The sequence below is a fragment of the Schistocerca piceifrons genome, chromosome 6 (assembly GCF_021461385.2).
Source record: "Schistocerca piceifrons isolate TAMUIC-IGC-003096 chromosome 6, iqSchPice1.1, whole genome shotgun sequence".
Lineage (NCBI taxonomy): Eukaryota > Metazoa > Arthropoda > Insecta > Orthoptera > Acrididae > Schistocerca > Schistocerca piceifrons.
In genome coordinates, this window is record NC_060143.1 from 428,736,057 (window position 1) to 428,762,133 (window position 26,077).

The window sequence follows — 26,077 nt, forward strand, 5'->3', positions numbered from 1 at the left end:
TACATGATGCGGAAGACTGTAGTTTCATTCGTTAGTGGCAGGATACAATGCCATATCTCGACGCACTACTTTAAAAAAAATCGGCACCTGTAACATTTTATAAGATTATGCACTGCATCTCCATACTTGTAATACACCAAAAGTCTTACTGACTGCTGTTTGCAGGCGATCTAATGCTGGAAATCAATGTTGCTTTGCTGGATTACTGGACTCCATTCACCAGCCACGTTACTTCTTATAGCTCGGAGAGTGGGAGCCACGTTTTATCAAGCACTCACACCTATAGCTGGCAGAAACATCACCTTGCCAGATGTGTTTCAGTTCCACCAATGGTTCAAATGGCTCTGAGCACTATGGGATTTAACTTCTGAGGTCATCAGTCCCCTAGAACTTAGAACTACTTAAACCTAACTAACCTAAGGACACCACACACACCCATGCCCGAGGCAGGATTCGAACCTGCGACCGTAGCGGTCGCGCGGTTCCAGACTGTAGCGCCTAGAACAGCTCGGCCACTCTGGCCGGCGTTTCAGTTCCACCACCCAGTACCAATGTCAGTATGGTGTTGTTAATAAATATCTGCAATTACTCATCAATCTATAATTATTTTCGCATGCAATACATGTTCAGGGCTTTCGTGCTCTGTTACGAAAATATACAGGATTTGCTAATCAGCTTGGGACACTTACTAGCTTGCATTAATACATGTGGGCTATAATTATCGCGTGAACTGAGATATAGCTCTTTCATAACAGATTATTTTAGAGGCAGGCCAGTGTTTACATACGCCTGTTCCTTAACATATGTCAGACATACGCTTGCACAAACAGAATCATTGTGTTTATTAACGCTTGTCTAAACTGCAGGTCTCTTATTATATAATAACAAAATCATATCGTCTCTTCCTGAACTTTTTAGAACACACACGTGCTCTGTATGGTACCCAATGCTCCTCAAAAGAAATAGGGCTAGACACGAAACGTCTGCCTGTAGGTTTTCGGCTTTGTCTTATCTTACGTGATATATATGTTGCCAATTTGAGTTTACGTAATACTAATGTGTTGACAGAACTAGCTGTTAAAAAGTCCAGCATTACGATATTTTTGTGGGATAAATCTTGTACATAGGAAGTTGTTTGTCACAGCACTTACGCTAATAAAATAAAGATTAACTGTTACAAGATGTGGCTATTAACTTTATAAAACACAGGGGCTGTACATAAATATTTTTTCGATCACTGTTTTTTTTTTCTTCTTCCTTATGATACGTTAAAAGTAATTTACCATTTGATACATAACAAAAACACATGTTTAATGGCCACATAAGGATTGTAAATTTAACGCAAGTTACTGCACATTTTTCTTATAACTTTTGACCTTAATATAGCAGATTTAATAAATTCTCTCTGTGCAAGTTAACTACACTACCCTTAGTAATATGTCATTACTGGAATTATTCTCGATATTTAGAAAAATGTATTGTAACAAATACTTTTAAAAGGTTTTACGGCTTATAGTGCTGAAGGCATTTGTAGTGATTGAGAAGAAACGGCTATGACTCTAATGTTATAGGGTATGTGAAGGCAATTTTTTTTTTCATCAGTCGTTGCATATGCGTTGATCGAAAATTGAATGCCATGAGTGGTATTTCTTTGTGTAGTCTGCTTATCGAGAGATGGTGCATGGCTACAGAGCGCTTATGACAGGTGATGCTTACTGCCTGTCTACTTAAGCACCGGCTTTCTGCGACCGATTACAGACTCGTGCCACGCACGGATCCACCTGAACCTCGTATCTTTGCGTAACTGCAGAGTGACCTGACAGTTCTCGGCGCCATGATTTCTCGCAGGGGGAAGGCAGTTCTTGTCCAATACTGATAATGGCACACACATGTCGGTGATTCGCCTAATTTGTCAGTTTGCGTAGAAAGATTTCTCGTGCCTACCATCAGCTAACGCACTCATGCTGAAGCGATGGTGCCCCTTCTCCAAGGTTAGCTGTTTCATTTACGTAGGGAGTGCCTCGGTGACGATACCTTTGAGCTATCTGGTGCCTTATAGTGCTGGAGGCATTTGTAGCGATTGAGAAGAAGTGGCTATGACTCTAATGTTATCAGGTGTGTGCAAGCCATATTTTTTTCCAGCAGTCATTGCATAAGCGTTGTTCAAAAGTTGAATCCCATGGGTGGTACGTCTTTGGGTAATTTGCTTATCGCGAGATGTTCTCTGTAGATGTCTCTCAGGTCACATTTTATCATGTAGAGAGAGAGATATTGTGAGCTATGTGAGTCGGCGACTTCATATGTAGGAATAGTTTATTTCTGCTACACTGTGGTCATTGCTCAGACTTATTTGTGTGTGGCAGACACATGTATATATACTCCATATCTATTTATGAGTCTTGTAGTAATGTCACAAACTCATAGTGCGAGAGTTAAATGTCTTTTTATTCAGCGTGGAAGCACTAGAAGATCTAGCCCACTGTCATTGTGTTTGCGGGATTGCATTTACGAGTCTTTTATAATTGTCACTAAGCAATAATATTTCAGAGGTTATTTGTGTAAATATCGTGTGGCAGGTTAGTAGTAATACACTGACTACCGTCTATTAAAGCATATCTAAATATGCGATGTCACTCATTATTAACGCAAAGGAAAGCTTTTGGAATCAATAATTTTCTATGTAAATACAACAGTTGGGCTAGCTGACTAGCGTGTGTCCGTGGATTTTTATGGTCACACGGAATTACGTCAATAGCAGTAGCTGTACTCGGATTTCCTGCATTTAATACACCGGTCTTACAGTAACGTTGCGAATATTAATAATCATATTGCAGATTTACTTGTGTAGATATAGTAATTATAATTACATACCTTAATTCGACCTGGGAGTGCAGTCTGGTTGAAAAAATGGTCGCTCATGCATAAGTGCTAGCTTTGAAAAGGTGATGGTTAGGGTAGGGGCGTTCATTTCTTATTGGTTCAGAAGAAAGGGCGGATGGGAGGGTAGTGCTTAGTGTTTATCTGCAACACAATCCACATATTTGGTCCGACTTGTTGTTATCTGTTTGCCGTTGGTGGAATGGCCCTACCTCAGGTTCGTACTTTCATAATAGTGACTCTTCTGACAGAAACCTGGTCGGAAGCGATTAAGTATACATTGTGCAAAATTTCTCGGTCATTACTGAGTTGTCGAGCAGTGTGGTCACGACAGTAATCCAAGTTTGCGGTCGTGGCTCTGTACCACGCGTTAACTTCAGAAGGGAGGCTGCCCTGTAGGCGACATACTTTTCCCCGCATATACTGCTCTCCCTCTCTATCTCTCTGTCCCTCTCCAGGCGCGCATTTTTGTAGCGCAGTACTAATTCTTTTACCTATAGTATTTTTGATTAAATGCACCAGGATTTTACTCTGACATTGTTTCAACCAGTAAGAGAATAAGATCGTTTTCACACACCCTAGTATTGTAGGGATATATCGAGCTGTGGTGTTTCTACTAGGTGTTCCACTAGGCTAACCGCATCGAGACGATAGAGGCACACAATTTACCTAGATGTGAAGATAGACTAGCGTTCTGGAAAACGTCTAATTACTCCCAAGAAACAAATTTAAAAGCAATTTCATACTCTCTAGGTGCGTACTTTGCAGCGTTGTGCTAATTCGTATACACACAGTATGTCTGGTTCGAGGCACCCGGATTTTGCTGACGCCATTGTTTCTGGCACCCCTCTCGATTTAACATATAATCTATAATGTCACACACTCTAGTAATGTAGGAGTGGTTTATCAAGTGTTTATCTGTTGCAGCATTCTACTTGTTATAATGTTATGTTCGTAGTTTACCATTTCTCTGTTGCAAAGTAACTGGTGTTGTGAGTGATGCTGTTATGCGATCTCAGGTTGTGCTCTTTGGTCTCCTTCCTGTGCAAATGTAAGCCCATCTGGGTGTGGTTTTAGCGCTGACACAGTCCCTTAAATCGTCGTGGGTCATCGAAGTGGGTTGACATCGTGCGCTGATTTGCCGAAAATTAGGTTAGTATCGGTTATATTTGATCTTTAAGAAATTTTCAGTTTCGGCTATACTTGATAATGCAGCGAGAATGTCATTGTTCTGAGCAGCTTGGAAACAAAACTCTACAATGGCCAATGAGACACCATCTTACAGGTCGACAGGGCATCAGTATTGTTGCAAGAACTTCTATATGAAAGATTTATGCACTTTTGCTTTGTTCGCTGGGATGAGGACAAGTTTAAGGCATTTGCGTCACACTCATTATGTCATACTTATCCTAAATCCACCACAGTTTAAACATGCATCACATTTGCGGAAACATTAAACAAATCGTACCGTGTGACAACCCGTCACAGTACCACTTTTGGAATGACTTTTTAGGTGAACACGATGTGCGTACTGCCAACTTAGTACCTGTTAAACAAGACCAATATGTGAGCACATATTGGCTTCTTATATCGGCTACACTATTACATCGGCTAGCAAAAGAACATACCACAGCAACAACAAGTACCACTACTACTACTACTACTACTACTACTACTACTGTTACAAAATGCATTTCGTGCTACATGAGATACACATCAAAATCCAACGATAAAGGTGGACATTAATTCTTATTTTATGTAAGTACTGTACTACTTACACCATACGAGTATGTTGGGACATACCTAAAGTTTCTTGGTGACTGTTTTTCTGCCCTGTCTACAGTCTGCATGTAGTATACGGATTGGAAGTAAAATGCAGCGTGGAAACTCAGCTATGATAATGGCAGGTGTTTAAGGACACACAGATGCAACATGACATGTCATAATGGTAGATGAGCAAACAACAGTAATATGGTAGCTCAGCTATGTTCTGTGATGCAGAGCCAAAGTGAGACATGCGCCAGGTGTCAGGAGCAGATAAACTTACCAGTTGTGGAACGAACCGTATGCAGTATGCATACAACATGTTGTTTGCCTTTCAGATATGCTAAAATCAACGTTGAGGTTCTGCAAATTTACAGCAGATGCTGCCCAAGGTACATCCAGGAGTACTCCTCCACATCCATAAGAATTGTTGTCTCTACCCTACATAGGGTTTGCTATAAGCAGTTCATAGAGAACATATTGTTTACGTTTGCATAATATTGTAGTATCTAAATTAGTTGAGTCGGATCTTTTATTGGGCAGATACACAGCATGGCACTATCTGCCAGTGAGTCTTACACGATCCTTCTAAGCTATTTGCAAAATATTGAAAAGTACTATTTAAAACCTAATAATGTCCTATGTCAAGTAGGGTAATGGCAGATTCACAACCAGGTCATCAGCGGCCGAGTTGCTGTTAACTACGAAGCTTACCAGTCAGGGGACAAGCTGTGTCTAGAGCATATACACTACATTAATTACATTTGTTTGTCGAAGTGAAAGCTCGACAGGTGTTTGTCGCTCAAGATCTACAGCAGGGAGCTAACTACGTGGGCGAAGAGAGCGAGACCTGCCAGCTAAGGGTATGTGTATGTTTGTGGAGCAAAGTAGCTTCACAGTTACAGGGACGAACTCTGGGGGTGGGTGTGTAGCGAGTGCTACCAGACAGGGTAATTGCTGAATGCAGTACATATGCAGTGCCTAATATGTATTTGGTTAGTAACATGGTTGCTCAGCCTCAGTACCATCAAAGGTTTTTTTTGTCGCGGACCAGCAGCAGGATCAACCCGAGGTGTTGGCGAGCACATCCAGCTGGGAAAGACAACAGATTGTTTACATTTGTACAGCAGAGTGGTAGCTTATGTCCAGTAACGTTGTTTTTGCCCCAGAGCCCCACCAGGAAGTGCCTCATGGATATGCAAATAGCAAGTTGTATCAGCTGGAACTGTTTGTAGTGCACATATAAAATATTTAATACATTGTTTACCCTTATGTAGTAGAGTGGTAGTCAATTTACAGTAGTATCTATTGTTTGTAACCATAGGACGTCAGCAGGAGGTGCCAAAGAGTGGGCGATAAGTGTGTTCTTAAAGCTGGAGGAGACGCTGTTTGTAGTGTGTATAAAAATATCATCAGAGAAACAAGTGTTTTTGCCCCAAATCCCTTGAAGAATTTGTCCCAAGTGTGCCTGAGTAACAAATCGTAACCACTCTGGGGAGATGCTGTATGTAGTGTATGTAGAGGGCTATTCGTTTATTTAGGTCCGATCGGTCGCGAAATTGAAACCACAGTCCAAATCCGATGAAGCTTTGCACAGATGTTTTGGGCAGTGTCTCTAGTATGACTGTCGATCGAACCATGTCGCTCTTTTTAGGTCTGAGAGCGCAGCTGGAACGTAAAGATGACTAGAAAATAGTGTCTCTCGCCAAGTATGAGTGCCTGCTGAGAGATTTCCTGTGATTTAGTGCAGCCCATGTACCGTGTCAAGTATTTCCTTCTTCATGTCAGTTCTGGGGTGCACAAAGCTCCTGCAGATTTATCGATGGGAAGTGTTTGATCATTTACCAAAGAGCCCAGACGCGGCTCTCTCTGGGTTTCATCGCTGATCACATCAAGCGCTGGCTATGAAGACAACAATTTCGTACAGACAACGAGATGCAGACCAGATGCAGGCGGCTGTATTCTGTGACGAGGGTATTGGAAAGTCTGTAAAACGATGTGACATATGTCAAAGTGGACGCAGCGACTTTGTACGCAACGATAAGTAGAGGTGGGCTACGGAATTGTGCAGTAACTGTCGCAGTAAAAAATCTGAAAAAGAGCAGAAATTACTAGCGACACAACAAACAGAAGATTTACACTATTGGCCATTAAAATTGCTACACCAAGAAGAAATGCAGATGATAAACGGGTATTCATTGGACAAATATATTATACTCGAACTGACATGTGATTACATTTTCACGCAATTTGGGTGCATAGATCCTGAGAAATCAGTACCCAGAACAACCACCTCTGCCCGTAATAACGGCCTTGATACGCCTGGGCATTGAGTCAAACAGAGCTTGGATGGCGTGTACAAGTACACATGCCCATGCAGCTTCAACACGATACCACAGCTCATCAAGAGTAGTGACTGGCGTATTGTGACGAGCCAGTTGCTCGGCCACCATTGACCAGACGTTTTCATTTGGTGAGAGATCTGGAGAATGTGCTGGCCAGGGCAGCAGTCGAACATTTTCTGTATCCAGAAAGGCCCGTACAGGACCTGCAACATGCGGTCGTGTATTATCATGCTGAAATGTAGGGTTTCGCAGGGATCGAATGAAGGATAGAGCCACGGGTCGTAGCACATCTGAAATGTAACGTCCACTGTTCAAAGTGCCATCAATGCGAACAAGAGGTGGCCGAGATGTGTATCCAGTGGCATCCCATACCATCACGCCGGGTGATACGCCAGTATGGCGATGACTAATAGACGCTTCCAATGTGCTTTCACCGCGATGTCGCCAAACACTGATGCGACCATCATGATGCTGTAAACAGAACCTGGATTCATCCGAAAAAGTGACGTTTTACCGTTCGTGCACCCAGGTTCGTCGTTGAGTACACCATCGCAGGCGCTCTGTGATGCAGCGTCAAGGGTAACCGCAGCCATGGTCTCCGAGCTGATAGTCCATTCTGTTGCAAACGTCGTCGAACTATTCGTGCAGATGGTTGTTGTTTAGCAAACGTCACCATCTGTCGACTCAGGGATCGAGACGTGGCTGCACGATCCGTTACAGCCATGCGGATAAGATGCCTTTCATCTCGACTGCTAGTGATACAAGGTCGTTGAGATCCAGCACGGGATTCCGTATGACCCTCCTGCACCCAACGATTCCATATTCTGCTAACAGTCATTGGATCTCGACCAACGTGAGCAGCGATGTCGTGATACGATAAACCGCAATCGCGATAGGCTACAATCCGACCTTTATCAAAGTCGGAAACGTGATGGCACGCATTTCTCCTCCTTACACGTGGCATCACAACAACGTTTCACCAGGCAACGCCGGTCAACTGCTGTTTCTGTATGAGAAATCGGTTGGAAACTTTCCTCATGTCAACGCGATGTAGGTGTCACTACCGGCGCCAACCTTGTGTGAATGCTCTGAAAAGCTAATCATTTGCATATCGCAGCATCTTCTTCCTGGCGGTTAAATTTCGCGTCTGTAGCAGGTCATATTCGTGGTGTAGCAATTATAGTGGCCAGTAGTGTACTTATATTTCTCCAAGTGTATGATGACTCATCACACATAATGCCTCAAGAAACATAGTCCAGCTACTTCAGTGTCTGCAAGGATAAAACTCAGACAAAGTTACTGTAGCGTAGTAGCTCCAAGTGCAAGTCGACTGGTATGCCACCGTCGGCCGTCCTATATTGCAGCGGCAGAGGGTGCTCATAGTCCAGAGCCGCTGTAGGGGTGGCTCAGCGGGTGTGCTCCATTGGTTCAACTGGATGCTGCACGGCGCCGTTGGTTTTGGGCAGAAATTTTCAATTCCTTTGTGATACTCCCGTACAGCAGTATCGATACGTGACACCACAGCGACTATGCACTAAATTATCTGAAATGTGTAGCTGTCCACTGCAATTAAAATATTTTGATTTTTCACTTTGTTTTATATTTCGAGACCGATCGGACCTTAATAAACGAGTAGCCCTCGTACAATGCCTTGTTTACATTTGTGTAGTGGAGTGGTGTGTGAGCGCCAGTAACGGCAAGTGTTTGGTGCCCCAGAGCCGCAGCAGGACGCGCCCCAGGTGTGGGCGAGCAGCGAGTCCTACCAGCCCGGGGAGACGCTCAGCGCCAACTGCAGCTCGGCGCCGGCCCGGCCCGCCCCCAGCCTCGAGTGGCTCGTCAACGGCCTCACGGTGGGTACCTGCTACCCCTAGCTCTCTTCTTTCTGCACCCGTGCCACCTTACTTCAAAGGTTTGTGCAATATCTGGTTACAGGATTATTCCCAAGTCGATGAAATTCCTCTGCGTACATGACCACATTGTCGATGTGTAAAATCTCTCCGACGCCGTGGCCGCTGTTGCAAATGACCTTCGTCAGGGTCGTTTTTCAAACTACTGAATGGGAAAAGTTTTGTTTCTTATGTACTGGTGGAAGAGGCACTTAATGTAATCTGATAGGGTATTGAGGTTGAGGAGGAGAGTTTTTAGACATCCTTTATTGCTGTTTATACTTTTCTTCGCTGGTGAAAAAGCCGATTTTTCGAAGCAGCAACAGAATAAAAGATGTTCTTGGCTCATCCAAGCTACATGCTTTTGCAGTTTATGAAATAGGATGCGAGTGTCGAGTAGTGAATCTAGGGGAGACAGGGCGACTGACGAGGACACGAACATCTGAGCATGAGAGCTACGAGGGTGAGTCAAATGAAAACATACCGTCGCAGTATCAGTATAAAGATGGCAGCCCCACTTGCGACTTGCACCAGGAAAGAACAGCTTCCTGTTATTCGGTTTTTGCGTAGTGAAGGTGTGAAACCTATTGAAATTCATCGACGAATAAAGGTTCAGTACGGTGATGCATGTTTGTCACAGAAGCAAGTCTACGAATGGAGTAGGAAGTTCGTAAATGGTGTGACTTCAGTGGAAGATGCTCCTCGTCCAGGTCAGGCACAACGAGTTGTGACTCCACAGAACATTGAAGCAGTTGAAGCCATAGTGAAGGAAAACCATCGAATGACACTGAATGACATTGCAGCATGTTTACAGATTAGTCATGGGTCAGCACATCACATTGTGCATGATGTGCTCCAGTTTTACGAAGTGTCTGCAAGATGGGTGCCACGGCAGCTCACTCCTGAAATGAGAGAACGACGTGTTGATGCTTGTGAAGAACTACTTCGGTGCTTTGAACGAATAAGGTGAAGGCTTCCTTGCAAAAATCGTTACTGGGGACGAAACCTGGGTTCACTTCCACCAACTGAAAACGAAGAGAACGAGCAACCCAGACCTTGCCCCAAGTTATTTCCATATGTTTGGACCCCTCAAAGATACAATGGGAGGAAAGAAGTTCCGTTCTGATGAAGAGGTACGCCACGCGGTGCATGACTGGTTGTGCAGACTACTAAAAGAATTTTTTCCTAAAGGAATTTAATCACTTTGTAAGCACTGGAGGAATTGCACTGGGCGTGGGGGAGATTATGTTGAAAAGTGATACAGCTTTGTACCACTTCTGCACAATAAATAATATTTAAACAAATATTTAAGGTTTTCATTTGACTCACCCTCGTATATCCGACTAAGACAACACATCATGTTAGTGTTGGCAGAACACCAGGACGAGTGTGACAAACAGATAGAATTCCGAGAAGCCTGCGTACTGGAAAAACAGCAAAAACAGCATCTTACCATCAAGAGGAAGGAAAAGAAATGAGATTATCATGTGGCGTTGATGGCAGGGAGGCCCCATCGGGGGGTTCGAGGGGGGGGGGGGGGGGAGATCGGCCACCGGGTTGCAAGTCTTATTCAGGTGAATTCATAGTGGGCGGCCTGCGTGTCGTTGATGATAAGGACAACACAGCACCCAGTCCACTAGCGGAGAAAATCTCCAACCCGACCGGGAATCGAACCCAGGCCCGGTGTTACCGCTCATCTCAGCAGGCAGACACAGGAGGAAGATTAGAGAGACGATAGATACGGCCGAAAGTGCACCCATTGTGTAGGGGTAGTGTCTTTGATTAGTAATCTAAACATCAGCGGTCTGTTTCGAAACCCGCCACCGCTTAAATTTTGGTTAATAATCAACATTGGCGGCCAAAGACGTAAGGCATAAGAAGGCATCCTCATTCTGTCAACGGCCTTGTCAAAGAGGGCGGAGGAGCAGACAGAGGTTCTGGACACTCTCTTGTCCTAAGGGTGGCAAACTGCCCCACAAGACGGAAGAATGAACAATTATCAACTGCATGAGGATGCAGAAGGCAGTGGAAACCACTGCATTAAAGACACATAACCATGTGCATCCACAGGACATGTGACCTGAATTGAAAAATTGTCATGAAGATCTCTCCAGTGGCAAAAGTCTCCAGAGCAGTCCCCTATTCGGATCTCTGGGAGAGGGCTGCCAAGGGGTGACCATGAGAAAAAAGATTCAATAATCAGTGTAAGGATAACGTTCTACGATTGAAATGTCAGAAGCTTGAATGTGGTACGGAAGCTGAAAATCCGATAAAGGAGATGCAAAGGCCCACTCTAGATATAGTAGAGGTGAGTGAAGTGAAATTGAAAGAAGGAAAGAATTTCTGCTCTGATGAGTATAGAGTAACAACATCAGCAGCGGAAAATGGTATAACGGGAGTAGGGTTAGTTATGAATAGGAAAGTAGGGCAGAGAGTGTGTTATTGAGAACAGTTCAGTGATAGGGTTGTTCTTATCAGAATCGACAGCAAACCGACACCGAAAAGGATAATTCAAGTATATATGCCGGCGTCGCAAGTTAAAGATGAAGAGATAGAGAAATGACATGAGGATACTGAAAGGGTAAGACAGAACGTAAAGGGATATAAAAATATAATAGTCATGAAGGACTGGAATACAGATCTAGGCGAAAGCCTAAAAGAAAAGGTTGCAGGTAAATATGGACTTCGAACAAGAAGCGAGAAAGGAGAAAGATTAATTGAATTCTGTAATAAATTGCAGATAGTAATAACGAATACTCTGTTCAGGAATCACAAGAGGACGAGGTATACTTGGAAAAGGCCGGGTGATACGGTAAGATTTCAGTTTCATTTCATCATGGTCACACAGATATTACGAAATCAAACAGAATCAGATCACAACTTAGTAGTGATGAAGAGTTGGCTAAGGTTTAAGAGATTAGTCAGGAAGAATCAATAAGCAAAGAAGTGGGATACGGAAATAATAAGGAATGACGAGATATACTTGAAGTTCTAAAAAAAGCAGTAGATACAGCAAAAAGGAATACCTCAGTAGGCACTACAGTTGAAGAGGAATAAAAACCTCCAAAAAGGGCAATCATAGAAGTTGGTAAGAAAATCATAGATACAAAGTAGGTAACTGTGAAGAAAGCATGTGTAACAGAAGAAATGCTTCAGTTGATCGATGAAAGAAGGAAGTGCAAAACAGTTCAGGGAAATACAGGCACACAGAAATACAAGTCGCTGAGCAATGAAATAAATAGGTAGTGCAGAAAAAGATAAGACGAAATGACTGCCTCAAAAATGTGAAGAAATCGAAAAAGAAATGACTCTCGGAAGGACTGACTCAGCATGCACAAAAGTCGAAACAAACTTTGGTAACATTAAAACAAAAGAGCGCCAACATTAAGTGTGCAAAGGGAATTACACTGTTAAATCCAGTGGAGAGAACGCATAAGTGGAAAGAGTACATCGAAGGCCTCTAAGAGGGGGAAGATTTGTCTAATGTGATAGAAGAAGACACAGGAGTGATTTAGAAGAGATAGAGTATCCAGAATTAGAATCAGTATTTAAGAGAGCTTGGGGGGACTTACGGTCGAATAAGACAGAAGGGACAGATAACATTCCATCAGAATTTCTAAAATCATTGGGGGGGAGTGGCAACAAAAAGACTGTTGACGTTGGTATGTAGAATGTACGAGTCTGGCGATATACCATCAGAATTTCGGAAAAATATCGTCCACGCTATTCCGAAGACTGCTAGAGCTGACAAGTGCGAGAATTATCGCACAATCAGTTTATCAGCTCATGCATCGAAATTGCTGACAAAAATAATGTACAGAAGAATGGAAAAGAAAACCGAGGTTGTGTTACATGACGATCAGTTTGGCTGTAGCAAAGGTAAAGGCACCAGAAAGGGAATTCTGACGCTGCGGTTGCAAGACTTAAGAAAAATCAAGACACACTCATAGCTCTGTTGACCTGGAAATAGCGTTTGAGAACGTAAAATGATGTTCGAAATTCTGAGAAAAATAGGGAAAAGCTGTAGGAAGAGATGGATAATATACAGCATACACAAAAGCCAAGAGGTAATGATAAGAGTGGACGACCACGAAAGAAGAGCTCGGATTAAAAAGGTGTAAGAAAGGGATGTAGTCTTTCGCCTCCACTGTTCAATCTGTACATCGAAGAAGCAGTGACGGAAATGAAAGAACGGTTCAAGAGTGGAAATAAAATTCATGGTGAAAGGATGTTAATGATACGTTTCACTGACGACATCATGAGTGAAATGGAAGCAGAATTACATGATCTGCTGAATCGAATTAGACTTCTAATGAGTACAGAATATGGTTTGTGAATGAATCGAAGCAAAACGAGAGTAATGAGAAGCAGCAGAAATGAAAACAGCGAGAAACTTAACAACAGGGTTGTTGGTTACGAAGTAGATTAAGTTACGGAGTTGTGCTACCTAGATACAAAAATAACAAATGACGGACGGGGCAGGGAGGACATCAAAAGTAGACTAGCACAGGAAAAATGGGCATTCCTCTCCAAGAGATATCTACTAGTATCAAACATATGCCATAAATTGAGGAAGAAATTTCTGAGAATGTGGGTTTGGTGCAGAGCATTGGATGACAGTGTAACATGGTTCAAAATGGTTCAAATGGCTCTGAGCACTATGGGACTTAACAGCTATGGTCATCAGTCCCCTAGAACTTAGAACTACTTAAACCTAACCAACCTAAGGACATCACACAACACGCAGTCATCACGAGTCAGAGAAAATCCCTGACCCCGCCGGGAATCAAACCCGGGAACCCGGGCGCGGGAAGCGAGAACGCTACCGCACGACCACGAGCTGCGGACCAGTGAAGCATGGATTGTGGGAAAACCGCAACAGAAGAGAATCGAAGCGTTTGGTATGTGGTGTTACAGACGAATAATGAAAATTATATGAGCTAATGATGTAAGAAATGAGGAGGTTCTGCACAGAACAGTAGAGGAAAAAAATATGTGGACACTACTGACATGGAGAACGGAGAGGATGACAGGACATCTGTTAAGACATCAGGGAATGGCTTCCATGGTACTAGAGGGAACTGTAGAGTGAAAAAACTGTAGAGGAAGACAGAGATTGTAATACATGCAGTAAATAATTTAGGGGGGAGATTGCAACTGCTGCTCTGAGATGAGGAGGTGTAAGTAGGCTGTCTTTTTTTTTGTTTATTAGTAACGCCACATAGCGCTCTGTATGAAAATCACTGGCCGTCCTGTGTGCAGTCTGTGGCTGGTTTGCATTGTTGTTTGCTATTCTATTGTTGGGCTGTTGGCTGTAAACAGCGCGTAGCGTTGCGCAGTTGGAGGTGAGCCGCCAGCAGTGGTGGATGTGGGGAAGTGAGATGGCGGATTTTTGAGAGCGGATGATCTGGACGTGTTTCCATCAAAAACAGTACATTTGTAAGAATGGATGTCATGAACTGCTATATATATATATATATATATATATATATATATATATATATATATATATATATATATATATATATTATGACTTTTGAACACTATTAAGATAAATACATTGTTTGTTCTCTATCAAAATCTTTCATTTGCTAACTATGCCTATCAGTAGTTAGTGCCTTCAGTAGTTTGAATCTTTTATTTAGCTGGCAGTAGTGGCGCTCGCTGTATTGCAGTAGTTCTAGTAACGAAGATTTTTGTGAGGTAAGTGATTTGTGAAAGGTATAGGTTAATGTTAGTCAGGGCCATGATTTTGTAGGGATTATTGAAAGTCAGATTGCGTTGCGCTAAAAAAATATTGTGTGTCAGTTTAGTGTTGATCAGAATAGGTAATGAGCGAAATGTCTGAGTACATTCAGTTTTGCTCAGCTGTTTGAAAATCAAATAATGTAAGAGATTTATCAGCACAGTAATTCAATAACTTTTCTAAGGGGACGTTTCATATGTCGACCCTTAGCTGAGGATACCTCACTGGAATCTTCTGATTTTTTCTTGTAGTTTGTGTAATTAGTGTAGCTATTGTTTATTGCTAGCGCGTAATCATAGAGAGAATGTCCTTTGTAGTTGTAGTTTTTCATTGTTGTACAGTAAAACAGTTGTGGCATGCATGTAGATTTGCACCAAGTATTTCGCAGCTGCGCTTTCAATTAACTAGATATTATTTTCAGTGCTATGTTAATGTATTTTCTTATTTTGCTCTTCAAATTGTGCTTTTCTGTGTTATCGTGTGAAATATTGTGACAATAATGGCGTGTGAAAAATGTAACACTAGGCTCCAAAGTAAACTGAGAAATAATAGTGACGACGAACGTAACTTATCAGCACCACTGTGTAATGAATTAACAGACATTCAAAGTGATAATTTGGTAATTGTGCATAGTGAAATGGAGCGGGCGGCAAATAATGGCGTAGACAGTGAAACAATTAGTGAACAGGGAAGCATTATCGATCGATCGGTCGGCAACAGCTCGCCTCACGAATCCGAAATGACAGTACACAATCTCGCAAATACTCTAGATTCAGGTTTTGGGTCCACACTGTTTTCTCAAATAAGTCAAGACACATTTTCTGCTTGTCAAAATGTGAATGTTACCGGTGCAAATTCACTGCCGAATAGCACTGAGGAACATGTTTCAGACACCAGTGCATTGTTATTACAATTAATACAACAAATGGGACAACCACAGCAAAAGCTTCAAAAGTTAGACACAATGGAACAAAATCTTCCAAAGTTAGACACAATGGAACAAAATCTTCAAAAGTTAGACACAATGGAACAAAATCTTCAAAAGTTAGACACAATGGAACAAAATCTTCAAAGGTTAGACACCACGCTTGAACAAACACGTGAAGATTTAACTACTGAGTTACATAAAATCGAATCGAAATGCCAAAAAGTCTGTAATGACGTAAAAACACAAATTTGTGAGCATTTCCAACCTATTTTTTCGCGGCATGAAAATACATTACAGAATCACGATGCAGCTGTCTTTTTGTGTTCAGCTGATACGAGTTATGTTGCAGAATTTTTCTAATAATATGTTATTTTCTTTGTAAAGATATTTAGACATTGTTTATTCTGTTCTGTTTTGATGCTCATGTGTGAAGTTGATGTTTCAAAAGCTATTCTGATGTTTTATATATTTACTTATGTCATAATTCCTGTAACACTGATGTATATGTCTGTTTCTATTCTTTTGTAAAGCCTGTATTACTACAAATGTTATCTGTACTATTGTGTTCTTTAATGATGTATTTTGTACCTTTGTAATTGTATTCTTATGTTGTAAATTTATAATTGTATAGACACCAGTTCATCAAATTAAGTAACTTGTAATGGGAACAGATTCTACCATCATATATAGTTAAAATGTGGCTTCCCGGCCATTGACCTTCTTGTGCGAACGCACACGCTATGCCCGAACTCGTACGGGACTTGGTAGATTAATCTGCCACGAGTAATGAGTATGATGGGCAAACATCTATTAGGCGCACTACGTATGTAGTGGTGTGGACATGTTGGGAGTGCGGATCTCACGGGGAACGTGCAAGGGATAAGTCCCTGCAGACGCACTATCCTCTGTGCCCGCGATGGCTCAGATGGATAGAGCGTCTGCCATGTAAGCAGGAGAACCCGGGTTCGAGTCCCGGTCTGGGCACACATTTTCAACATGTCCCCTATGAAGTACATCAACGCCTGTTTGCAGCTAGGGTGTCCATTTAATTATCATTTCATAACTTGTAAGCATTCATTTCACTGTACACATTTCTGTTGGTCATAGTATATGGACAATATGTGAGAAGTAGGGACTATAGTGTTTGCACGTGTGTTAATAATTCAGCAAGGGACTGGTTAACAGCATTGCTGATTCTAAGGACATATCAAAAAAAAAAATTTGTGAGTGCACAAGCGGTGGTTTATGGACTTGCTGTTGCTGGTTCTAAGGACAATTCCAAAAACTTTGTGAGTGCACAAGTGGTGGTTTATGGACTTGCTATATTCTCTGCAAGACTCTTCGATGGCGATTGTGCACCTTCACAGTAGCAACAGATGGCTGCTGGCCGTCTCTACAAGGACTACAGTGGGACGGCACCTATGATGACCCACCAATACCATTATTTCTACTAGGACTGCAGTGGGTCTGCACCTCTCGTGGCCCACCAGTACCATACTCTTTACCAGGACTACAGTGGGTCTGCTCTGTGATGACCTACCTACCAATATTCTTCAAAACTTCGACTAACTCTGCTGTGGGTTTGCTCTGTTGTGGCCCATTACCTGTCTGCATGTCAAGAGTCAGCACTGTCTTTCCGTTAGATGGACAACACTACTTCTTCAAGACTGCATGGAAATCTACTACTTCCGTGTGAATTCTCTTTTACTGTTCAGACTTTGAGGGAAAAAAAACACTGCAATTTTACTGTGATGAATGATCAGGACTGTCTTTATAGACTGTGAGAAAATTTTAGCTATTGACCAACATTGTATCAATAAGTGTCTGCATTTGATTTCTTTGTTATTGTAATTGTGAAAAAATTTTAACAAATATGTATTGGCCAGTGCCCAAAACAATTAGTAAAATCATTTGTGGGGAGCATGGGGGCTATGTAAGTCAGCTGTTTATGTTTTTTTATTGGTAACCCCACGTAGCGCTCTGTATGAAAATCACTAGCTGTGCTGTGTGCAGTCAGTGGCTGGTTTGCATTGTTGTTTGCTGTTCTATTGTTGGGCAGCTGGATGTTAACAGTGCATAGCGTTGCGCAGTTGGAGGTGAGCCGCCAGCAGTGGTGGATGTGGGGAAGTGAGACGGCGGATTTTTGAGAGCGGATGATCTGGACGTGTGTCCATCAGAAACAGTACATTTGTAAGAATGGATGTCATGAACTGCTATATATATTATGACTTTTGAACACTATTAAGGTAAATACATTGTTTGTTCTCTATCAAAATCTTTCATTTGCTAACTATGCCTATCAGTAGTTAGTGCCTTCAGTAGTTTGAATCCTTTATTTAGCTGGCAGTAGTGGCATTCTCTTTTACTGCTCAGACTTTGAGAAAAAAAAAACACTGCAATTTTACTGTGATGAATGATCAGGACACGGGTTCACAGGTAGATGCCGTGTTTCTTGACTTCCGCAAGGCGTTCGATACAGTTCCCCACAGTCGTTTAATGAACAAAGTAAGAGCATATGGACTATCAGACCAATTGTGTGATTGGATTGAGGAGTTCCTAGATAACAGGACGCAGCATGTCATTCTCAATGGAGAGAAGTCTTCCGAAGTAAGAGTGATTTCAGGTGTGCCGCAGGGGAGTGTCATAGGACCGTTGCTATTCACAATATACATAAATGACCTTGTGGATGATATCAGAAGTTCACTGAGGCTTTTTGCGGATGATGCTGTGGTGTATCGAGAGGTTGTAACAATGGAAAATTGCACTGAAATGCAGGAGAATCTGCAGCGAATTGACGCATGGTGCAGGGAATGGCAATTGAATCTCAATGTAGACAAGTGTAATGTGCTGCGAATACACAGAAAGATAGATCCTTTATCATTTAGCTACAAAATAGCAGGTCAGAAACTGGAAGCAGTTAATACCATAAATTATTTGGGAGTACGCATTAGGAGTGATTTAAAATGGAATGATCATATAATGTTGATCGTCGGTAAAGCAGATGCCAGACTGAGATTCATTGGAAGAATCCTAAGGAAATGCAATCCGAAAACAGTGGAAGTAGGTAACAGTACGCTTGTTCGCCCACTGCTTGAATACTGCTCAGCAGTGTGGGATCCGTACCAGATAGGGTTGATAGAAGATATAGAGAAGATCCAACGGAGAGCAGCGCGCTTCGTTAGAGGATCATTTAGTAATCGCGAAAGCGTTGCGGAGATGATAGATAAACGCCAGTGGAAGACTCTGCAGGAGAGACGCTCAGTAGCTCGGTACGGGCTTTTGTCAAAGTTTCGAGAACATACCTTCACCGAAGAGTCAAGCAGTATATTGCTCCCTCCTACGTATATCTCGCGAAGAGACCATGAGGATAAAATCAGAGAGATTAGAGCCCACACAGAGGCATACCGACAATCCTTCTTTCCACGAACAATACGAGACTGGAATGGAAGGGAGAACCGATAGAGGTACTCAAGGTACCCTCCGCCACACACCGTCAGGTGGCTTGCGGAGTATGGATGTAGATGTAGATGTAGATGTAGATTGCAGTAGCTCTAGTAACGAAGATTTTTGTGAGGTAAGTGATTTGTGAAACGTATAGATTAATGATAGTCAGGGCCATTCTTTTGTAGGAATTATTGAAAGTCAGATTGCATTGCGCTAAAAAATATTGTGTGTCAGTTTAGAGTTGATCAGAATAGGTAAAGAGCGAAATGTCTGAGTACGTTCAGTTTGCTCAGCTGTTTGAAAATCAAATAATGTAAGAGATTTATCAGCACAGTAATTCAATAATTTTTCTAAGGGGACGTTTCAGAGGTTAGCACAGGAGAGAAATTCGTGGCGGCTCGCGTCAAGCCAGTCAGATGACTGATGACACAAATAACAAAACGAAACAGCCAAGCGATGGCCAACATGAATAACAGAGAGGACGGGACAGACTTCCGGCATCCTGTTTGTCAGCAGTAACAGCGCCACCGGACGGCAGCCCACGCGAAGCAACATACACGGGCGCACGGGGTACCACATGGGCCGCAGTACACCTAATACCAGCACACCTCAGGCGGCACTAGGCGGTAAGTAAACAGCACTACGTCACACCTGCTGCTCGTTTCTGAATTGCCTGTTTCCACCAGTGGCCAGCAATTAAGAAAGCACCAATCAAGAACGTCTATTTCCGTCACTGAGAGAAGAAATAATGCAATCAGAAATAAAGTACGTATAACACCCCACCTCCTCACCCTCGATATCCTATCATATTACGATAACAGCTTCTCCCACCAGTAAAGAAGAGCTAAAACTTTCTCATTCTGCTATTAAGAATAACATCCCGAGGAAGGCCATTTGCAGCAGTGGCCGAGAATTGTGCATATTGACGATGTGGTGAAATATAACAATTTTGTTGACTGTGACAGTGGCCACGGTAGCTATGATTACAAATAAATTTATTATTTATTTCAATGGACTAACGCCATTACCAGTTCTACTTACACAATTCCAATATCGGTCCGTGCACGATGGTGTTCAGTTTCAATGCGTTCCATTAAAGCCGCTAGCGAAAATGCGATTTTTCAGTGGATCGTATCTCGGGTTCTATTGATCACTTAAATAAGGATTCAGGTGTTTTGGATAGTCCTTGGCCTAGTGACTATTTATATACCTTTCGGAAGAATGGGCTTGCTGTCAATATCGTACAGCAGATGGTCAAAATTTAAACAACTCAAACTTCCTCCAACCCAGCCAAATTGAGCAAATCAGTTGGTTCTTTTCTGTTAAGTGTGTTCTAGCGTCGACCTCAGATGGATTGTAAAATCACCATTTGTTCGTGGACAGTGCCTGAGAAAACTCCGAAAAACCATGAACTTTTGGGATAGAAAAGTACCAACTGTACCCTTCTGTAATTTCTCTTCATGGCAGATGGAATAAATTTCTAAAATATATTCTTCAGATGATATTCTCGGGGAACTTCGAAACCTTTTATGGTCTGATTATCCCTTAACAAGATCAAAAGTTTGAAAGCTACCATACTTGAGCAGAAGACCGCAAAGACCGGTTTTAGCTGGTTAGGCACTTTGGGTCACAATTATCTAAATAAGTAAGCATAGGAAATGGTCCAAATTTTAACGGTACATTCTTTAGACATTCATCTCGAAACACCAGAGTCCTGTTTCCAACAGTTTAGATCAGTGACTAAGATACATCCGAAGAACTATAATTTTCTGGTACCAGAAGTACCAATTGTGTGGATGGCTACGTCTATAATTTCTGTTCAGGGAAAATCATCGAAGTTTCCGCCTTACGTTGTTAAGATGACTTTCTCTTGAAAGCGTGAAACTTCTTTCGAAACCATAATCCGTTGCCGCGTTACACAGGTTCAAAGTTACCGTACTTAACGCGCGTAAAATACGCTCGTAATATCCGGTATCAGCGTATTTTAACTAGCAAAGTGAACACATGACAAGAGTTCTTGGACGATCGCAAGGGTTTCAAGGTCATAAAACTATGTTTTCAGTCAGTATCTTCTCATCAATAAAATTTCATGACTAATTGTCTGTGCATAATGGGTGCCATATGCCTACTCAAATGTGTTCATCGTGGCACTGCAGTGAAAGAAAATGGTCGAAAAAGGGTATTAAAATAATTGAAAAACTTAAAATAACTGCCAAAAATTATGTAAAACTGAAAAGACTGCAAATTTAGTAAATTATTTCCAGTACAATTTCACTCTTTTAAGATGCAAGTTATAAGCCGGGCGTTTTCGATGAATTGTGATCCATGAGCAAAGCATCCAGAAAAAAATGTAAGGCCAACGATTTTGTGTTAATGTTATATTACGCGCTCTTATTCGTTGTTGTTGTATGACAAAATCTATAAATGTGTCGAAGTACGTAAATAAATTCTAAAAACGTTGATGACCTATAGATTTCGTTTTGTATAAGTAACAAACGCTGCTGTAGTTGGAAGAAGACGGTAACCAACAGAAAAAGGCGAATATGTTTCTCTCTAAAAATACTGTGAGAGGAAAGTGGGGAACGAGTGCCTCAATTCTCATTCCGTCTTGCTCATTAAAAATATTGGAGTGTCAATATATTCACTCTTATTTGAGCTGAGACAGGGTAGCAGAGAGACAGTGATGGTGGAAGGGAGAGAGATGGCGCCAATGAGACAGGAAGAGCGAGGAGATAATACTGGTGGGAAAGAGGAGGTGTCAATGAAAGAGGAAAACAGATGGCAGAATATTTGGTGAGGAAGGGGGTATGAGTATTGAGGCAGCTGGTTCCCCACTTTTTTGTCAGATTTTTAAAGAGGAATGTATTCACCTTTTTTATATTCCGACAAAATCATTTTTCCATTGATTTAATATTGATGAACCACTGTAACTAGCCGATAGAACGAACAGTAGTGCACACAACATATGTCGTTGCTCAGAAACGAGACAGATAGTCAGCGCTCAAACTTTGACAGCGTTAAGCATAGTTCTCAATTTGCAGTCCAACAAGTAGCTACAGGTCCAGATAATAGCAACAGCATACAACCCAGTAGACACACTCACAACGAGTACACTGACGGATTTGGAGTGATGTTGATAATGTAGAAGAGTTACCAGGTAGACTTATAACTCTTTACGTTACATATCCCTGTCGGTTATTGGTGTTCATATGCAGAATGAAGCGATGAATGAAAATTTGTATCAAGGGCGCAATTCGAACCTGGGCCTCCTCCTCATTTGTCTGATGCGCTAACCAATACACCAACCTGAGACAGTGGTTTTGCACAACTGCATGGTCTAGCACAGCACGCCTCCCTCCTCAATCCACATTGCCATACACGCCTCAAGTCACTTGGTATTCCTCATAAATTCAAACAGTATTGCAGAGGTTCTCCAGCTGTATTGGAATATCATCTCAGTATCGAATAAAATGAGAGATACTGGCTGAAACCATCGCATAAGTGCTTTAATCAAATGAAACTATTTAGTCCCAGAGACCTTTTGAAGCCTCAGACTTCTGTGATGTACATACGCAGACTGAAGCCACTAATAAAAGTTGCTACCAAGGCCGAGATTGGGTTATGTTGGTCAACACAGTATGTGGGGCCCAGACAAAGGTGTGACCGGATGTTTGGATGTGCCAGTGACCACACTGTACATGAAGCTACCTGATTTTTTGATGCATCAACTTAGGCTGTCCAATTTGTAGTGCAGGATTTGGGTGGACTGGAGTTTGGGCTGGTGATTGTGTCAGATAGAACTTATTTTTAAAGAACTTTCATTTACTACCAGATACTACAATATGGAATCTCAAATGAGACCAACAGAAGTACCTTCAAGAGTTAGAATCAGAAATAAAGCCTATTCTCTCCAGGAATAATTCTTACCAAAATGGGCACAGTGAAATAATAATAAAAATGCTTGAACAGACCCCAGTATTCCTAAAGAATAATCTTATTCACCTCAAGTTACATTACAAGTGGGCACCAATCAAGAAACAAATATCATTCAGAATAACTGTGTATAACTAAGGCTAACAACTGCTACAGAAAGAAATACTCTACTAGAATCAACTGAACCAATGCTAACAGACAACACAAGGCAACCCATTATACAGGAAAGGAAAGCTGCACGACAGAGATATAAATTACGGCTACATAAAATGGCTGTATCACATTTTCAGCATGAGTACAATAATCTTAATGCAATATAATATCTATTATGCAGCGAATAGAGAGTTTCAGTTCCAAAATAAATAACTGTTTCAGCTTCTCTGTGTTTGAAACACCGCAACAGGTACCAGCCGACTTCACTAAACTCGGCGCCTGATCTACGATAATTTAGTCTGCGAAAGTCATCAGCTCCCCACTTATGGATGTGGACCACAAAAGCACAATAGTTGACTGACTGCACAATTCTGCAGTAACAAACTCTCCACCGTTCCTCTCCTCTGGCCGTGGACTGCCGTCTTCTTTCGGACACTGGGAACAGACACCGTCCATCATCCCAATAGATGATCCCCGTACAGCTACGTAACGACCGCGTGCACATTGCCAACTCTACAAACACGCTGTCCAACTCCACAGTGCTCAACGTTCCAGTCCGTCTTGCTTGCTTGTTGGCCATAATTGGACTGCCGCCCACTGCCATGCCTTCTAGGAACAACTGCGGTCTATCTCTAGCCCGCCACGCTGTTACAAGATAGATCACCAGTCCCTGACGCCAACCCACGTCTTGTCCATTGCCGTGAGATCGACCACCCATACTGCCAAAAGACAATGTCCTCGCCAGCACCTTGATGCTGCCTGCATCCTGAGTCAACTCCTTGGCAACGCCGACACAAACCCAAGCGTGCTCAGTGTACGATAAAGTCTCCAGCGAGACCCGACAACTATTGAGCCACGGCCACAACGACCATCGGCGCTTGGCCAGGTCGATGTAGCTTGTCTGGCCCGCAGACTGACTTCTGGTGTGTCGTGCAGGGCCACTGCTGCTGCTCACACGCTGCCAGAGGCGCTGTCTTGCAACACAGCAGAACAGCGCCGTTACGGATTACTGGACGGGACGGAAGACGAGCGTACCGTGAAATTCAATTTCACAGCGCAAAGAACTCTTACTCATAGACGTGTAACATGACATCCTTTCGGAGCCGAAGGCCCACTCGTGTACCCTTGATGACTGCACGACACAAAGCTTAACGCCTGGACTGGGCACGTCAACGCCTACATTGGAGTGTTAATGACTGGAAACATGTTGCCTGATCGGACAAGTCTCGTTTCAAATTGTATCGAATGGATGGACGTGTACGGGCATGGAGACAATCTCATGAATCCATGGACCCAGGATGTCAGCAGGGGACTGTTCAAACTGGTAGAGGCTCTGTAATGGTGTGCGGCGTGTGCACCTGGAGTGATATGGGACCCCTGATACATCTAGATACAGCTCTGACAGGTGATATGTACGTAAGCATTCTGTCTGGTCACCTGCAACTGTTAGTGTCTAATTCGCATTCCGATGGAGTTGGGCAATTCCAATAAGATAATGCGACACGCCACACGTCCAGAATTGCTACAGAGCGGCTCCAGGAACACTCGTCTCACTTCCACTGCCTACCAAACTCCGCAGGTATGAACATTATTGAGCATATCTGGGATGCCTTGCAACCCCCTCGTACTCTTATGGATTTACGGGTAGCCCTGCAGGATTCACGGTGTCAGTACCCTTCAGCATTACGTCAGACATTAATCGAGTCCATGCCACATCGTGTTGCGGCACTTCTGAGTCGCTCGGGAATGACCTACACGATATTAGGCAGGTGTACCAGTTTTATTGGCTCTTCAGTGTGTGTGGTACGGTACTGTAGTGCTCTTAAACCATATGTTGTGTACAAGAAGAGCTGTCCTTTATTTAAAAATGTATCATGATTACTTTTCTTTTGTTTGGTTTGAAGACAGACCTGATGCTACTCAGACAGTTGTCCTCTACAGAGATCGATATCCTGCCAATAAACAGCCTTCCAGACAGATGTTTCTCGTCTTTCTGTGTCGCTTCAGGAAGAAATTTCCCAGGCTAATGTAGTAATTGCAGAACTCGCAGAGATCAGTCCTCCGAAGTTACTGTTACCTCTTCCGTTACAATTAGTTCCCATGTCTTCACACATCAGTTTGAACAGGGGACAGGGGATTCCTAAAACATGTATACCGTACATCACGTTCTACCACGACGCCACTTCATTCTTTACAATATTACCCACCTTCTCTTCGATCGTTTCATTTGTACTCACACAAACCTCCAACTGAAAGTGATTGGCTGCATGACTTAAGTTTCCATTTGTTTACTGTCAACTCTAGCAAGTGGACGAGCCACGTTACCCCAGGTCAGAGTCAAAATCAATTTGTGTCACATTTTTAATTTTATGTATATCTATGGAGTGAGCATAGCCTACTGCGCATGTTCTCAACAACAAACATGGCTAGTCACGTGATTTTGGGACGACACTACTTGTCTACAACTTAGGGTAATAACGAAACACGAATAATAAACGTATTCGTCTTGTTTTATATACGTTTCTGCACGTTTGATTTTTAATAACAGCTATGGTTGGTGCGGTATTGTAGTTGCTAAGTATCTAAGAAAAAGTATGTGAAAGGTATGTACAGCAAATGTATAACTGTCAATGTCATATTGATATGAAGCACATTATATGTCGAAAACTATCGAGACGCCGCATTATAAAGTCTTGTGTTGTAAACATATTTTCTGCCATTTTATGGCCATGTGTTTACAAGACAAGTGTTGGATAATTTTGCAACTGTATTTGAGTAAATTGACAGTCAGTGTACACACGTTGGTGTTACGTTCATATCAAGATAAAATTGATATATAATAATCCGTTTAATTTTCTCCAATGTACGCAGCTTCTCAAACCCTTCAAAGTATTTCTGCATGAGACAATTTCCTATACAATGTCACTGTAGCGAAATTAATTACAACAGAGCCAACAATATGAATGAGTACAGTTGTTGTTGTTGTGGTCTTCAGTACTGA

At 42.3% G+C, this 26,077-nt stretch overlaps 1 non-coding gene across 1 annotated transcript; it reads left to right on the plus strand.

Moving 5' to 3' along the window:
- Positions 1-16,455: 16,455 nt before the first annotated feature.
- Trnat-ugu lies at positions 16,456-16,530 on the plus strand. The gene has a single exon. It is a non-coding gene; the product is annotated as a tRNA-Thr (tRNA).
- Positions 16,531-26,077: the final 9,547 nt, after the last annotated feature.